The sequence below is a fragment of the Puccinia triticina genome, chromosome 2A (assembly GCF_026914185.1).
Source record: "Puccinia triticina chromosome 2A, complete sequence".
Classification (NCBI taxonomy): domain Eukaryota; kingdom Fungi; phylum Basidiomycota; class Pucciniomycetes; order Pucciniales; family Pucciniaceae; genus Puccinia; species Puccinia triticina.
The window spans coordinates 7,114,663-7,119,126 of NC_070559.1; positions in this window are offsets into that span (position 1 = coordinate 7,114,663).

A 4,464-nucleotide genomic window follows, 5' to 3' on the forward strand; every position below is an offset into this window, starting at 1 on the left:
ACACAAAGCGCAAGCCTCCTCTCTGTCAGACAGAGACCCTGCGGAGCCCTCCTCCAGAGAGGCTTTGTTAAGCTCAACACGGCGTTGACATTCCTGACCAACACCACCTATCACTTTGCCCTCCCCCAAGCTGCAAGGTATACACTACCAGCATATTTGGCTGGGATGAAGTCATCCCAGCTTATCTGGGATGCACTCAACCAAATTAAAATGGGTTGATCTTGACCAATGAAATATCAATCCAAGGGGGGTACCTTGGATTTATATTTCATCAGTTGAGATCAACCAAGTTTAAATTGGTTGATTTCATCCCAGTTTAACTGGGATATCTTTATCCCATCTAATTATGCTGGCGGTGATACATATGGGCTGGAGGGCTGCTTGGGGGTGGGGGAACGTATCTGCAAGCCAGCTGGTATTGATACTTGGCTAGTCTTGTTCTGTGGAGTGGACTGTTCAAAGATGGCCAATGGCCATCAAGTTCTTTTTCTGGCAAGTTGATTGGATTGGTCTTGTTGTATGGAGGGATATGGGCAAATCGATGCTGGTTGCATGGGGGCTGGGCTCTTGCCAAAACAACTGCCTGTGGCTGTGTATTGCTGATTGAAGTAAAAACCAAGTTGTACCATTGGACTAGTGCACTACAGTGTCCAATACATGCACTGTACATCTGTAATTTCCTTTGATAACAAATTTTTGAAAATTTTTGGTCCCAAATGGAGGTCATTTGGGCTATTTTTGAAAAAGTACATAAGAAAAAGTTTCAAATGAATTTCATTTTTTTTTGAATAAAATTTCAATAAACATTCAAAATTGGGCCCTCAGTGCCTCCAGAGTGTTGGTGTTGATCCCACTATGTGTATAGTTATGGTATTCAAAATTGCATATGTCACGGTTTACATAAAATCATAAAGCCAATTTTGGCTGGGAGATGTCAGCGTGCATAAAACTTAAAGTGACATCTCCCAGCCAAAATTGCAGTTTATGATTTTATGTAAAAAAATCTTATGCAATTTTGAACACCATAAGTCTTGAATGTATTGGTACTTGAAGTGAAAGGTACACCTTTGTCATGTTTACAAGCTTACAATTGTTTGCAACTGGAAGACTTCCCTTTGATTCTGAAAGCACCTACAGCAAGGGTGAAACCACTGCTCTACGCTGACATCAGTGGCACTCCAGCCCAATCAGTGTTAGTGAAGCACTAACACTGAATCCAGTGATCTACTACTGACTCTTGCTTGTGATAAACATTAGCGCAGCACCAAAAGGAGCACTAACACTGACAATCAGCACAGTTCAGCGGAAAAAACGCTGAATGGCCGCTGACGGCCGCTGACTGCTTTTTTGGTGTCAGTACCCCGGTAGCAGCGGTGGCGGGGTGGGGCACGTCAACCACCGTTGACTACACAGTTTTCTGATTTAATGGTATATGTATATATATCCCCATTCACCCAATTGACTTCCCTCCAACCTCTCTGCTTCCCATTTAATCTCAAATTGTCCTAATCACCATGTTGGGGCGCAGAAAAATCAGTGCGCTGACACTGAAAAAGCAGTCAGCAGCCATTCAGTGATTTTTCCGCTGCGCTGCCACTGTTTTCAGCAATTTTTCTGCTGTGCTGCCGCTGCCGTAAGCTGTAATTAAAATATGGGTAGTTTTTCAGATGATAGTCCAGAAAAGAGATGGCATCAGGTATCTTCTGACTGATTTTACTGATTTTAATGAATCTGCTTCCAAGTACTTGTGAGTAACTAAAATCAATATGTAACAGCTTCAGTCCATAAAGTACCACTTGGACTTGAGGAAAACACTCAGCTAGCCGGATAGGCCAGAACAAGTAAGATTAAAGAAGTCAACAAATGTTGTAAAGGTACCTGCCAACAGGTATACCTGTTGACAGGTACCTGTGCGCAGGTATTTGGCATCTGTACTTTTATGTGTGCCTTCCTAGACATTTAGCTGAGTGGCTTCCTCAAGTCTAAATTGTACTTCATGAGATTAAAGTTTTAACTATTGATGTTCTTTAATAACAAGCACTTGGAAGCAGTTTTATCAAAATCAGACAACAGGTACCTGCTGCCATCTCTAGTCCAGAAGAAGAGAAACCACAAAAAACACTGTTCCCCTCCTCCCCTCCAATGGTTCCAGTCCCACCTGAATCCACACACTACCAAGGGGGCTGTATTTGTTACAACCCCCTGCAATAGGGTCAAACAATGTAATATTGGTCTCCCAGACCAATATTATATTGACAGGGCCTACCAATACATTTTCTCTTTGTTTTAATGTATTGTTAATTTGTGGAGACCAATATTATATTGGTTGCTGTGGTAGAAGAAAGGGGACCTCCACTGCAGTATGAAATGACTGGAGCAGACCCTCTTCTATGCAAGATAACCCCAAGTGGTAGAGGGAACTCCAAACTCAGCGTAGCATAAGCGCACAATGAACTCCACAGAAGGAAAAGAAATCCATAGAGAAAGAATAATAATAGTAATACATTGAAAAATTAAAGCAAACCACCATAAAACACCACAAAATACCACAAACACCACAAGGAATACCCATAAGTAAACCTTAATAAAGACCCTCCGCAATCACAACCCGCAGAAAAAAAGAGTAAGAATCTGTAGAAAACACCAGGGGAGATTTTGACGTACTCTCCAGAGAGTTACCAATACATTTTCTCTTTGTTTTAATGTATTGGTAATTTGTGGAGACCAATATTATATTGGTCGCTGTGGTAGAAGAAAGGGGACCTCCACTGCAGTATGAAATGACCGGAGCAGACCCTCTTCTACGCAAGATAGCCCCAAGTGGTAGAGGGAACTCCAAACTCAGCGTAGCATAAGCGCATAATGAACTCCGCAGAAGGAAATGAAATCCATAGAGAAAGAATAATAATAGTAATACATTGAAAAATTAAAGCAAACCACCATAAAAAACCACAAAATACCACAAACACCACAAGAAATACCCATAAGTAAACCATAATAAAGACCCTCCGCAATCACAACCCGCAGAAAAAAAGAGTAAGAATCTGTAGAAAACACCAGGGGAGATTTTGACGAGTGCCATACTGTACCCTTTTTCTGTAACTGTGCTTGATGCCTTTGATGAAAGTAGCACCAGGAAAAAACAATTATCACTTGTCAACAAGTGACATAGTAAAGTAAAAAGGCCCCTTTTTACTTTTTTATGTCACTTGTAGACAAGTGATCATTGTTTTTTCCTGGTGTAGTGTAAGAATTAATGAAAAATTCTGGAACTAATCAACAAATGATCTGAAACTGATCCTGGATTCATGCATAAACCATCCAGAAGTCAAGTGGAACACAACTGGAACACAGTTGAAACCACTAGGACACAATGGCATCAATCAAATCATAATTCAATTTGAACTTTTTGTTAATTGAGATGAATTATTGCCTGTTAGAATGATGTGAAAGGCCCATCTGAATTGGCATATTTCCCTAAAGAAGGCCGGTCTCATCCAGAATTGAGCCAAAAAAGGATGAAAGTAGGGTGAAAATATGAGTCAAGTCAAGCTTGGAGGTGTGTGGTCTCAGATTTCAGCTAGACATCCTTGATTCTTAAAATATATAGGCTTGTGAGTTGTTTGTTTATTTTCCAATGTCTCCACGCACATGCATGTGAGTTTTTTTCCACTTTGCCAGTGTCACCTTTGTGTACGCGCGTACATTAGGGTGACAGATCACTGGAGGGGCCTTTCACAGCTCCATTACAAGTAAAAACTGGTCAGAAAGCCATGAAAGCCCCCGCAAGTCACATTTATGTTGTGTGGGGCCCCTTTGACACAGAGAAATTGATCAACAGAAATTCACCACAAATTAGTAATAATGGGGCATTGATTAATATTATTTAATGACAGGTTTTAATTAAGCTATCCTTAGAAAATTAAATGGTTCTATACAACATTGCACAAGGTACTGTTAAAATTCTGCATCACTTCTGACACACTTCCCACATTGTCATCTGCGCCTCCACCGCTTGCCATAGACAGCCACCAAACTCCTGATCATCCATTGTCCACACCCCTATCTAGCCTCCGGTGTTGGGATCGCACTCGCCGCCTCTGCCCCGACTACGTCTGCTGACATAGCCTGCTTCAGCTGCCACGGATTCCCCCAATCACCGCGCCACTCTAGATAGTCCACGCTGGACTGCCTGGACTCAGCAAGTCCGCTCCGCTCCGCACAGCACAGCTCTGCCGCCTTTGACCGCACGCTGTAAGACTCAAAAAGGTGTTGTGAGACCCTTTTGCTGAATGGCAAAAGGTATGGATGAGGTGCAAACTCTGCCTTTCTGGATATCAGAAAACAAGACCACCAAGAAGCTTGGCAGTTTTATTCAGTGATAAGGATATGTTCAAAGATGAGGAGTATAGTTGGATTGTTTAGTGAAGAGTTCTGAGTATCTATGAAGCAGATGAGATGTTT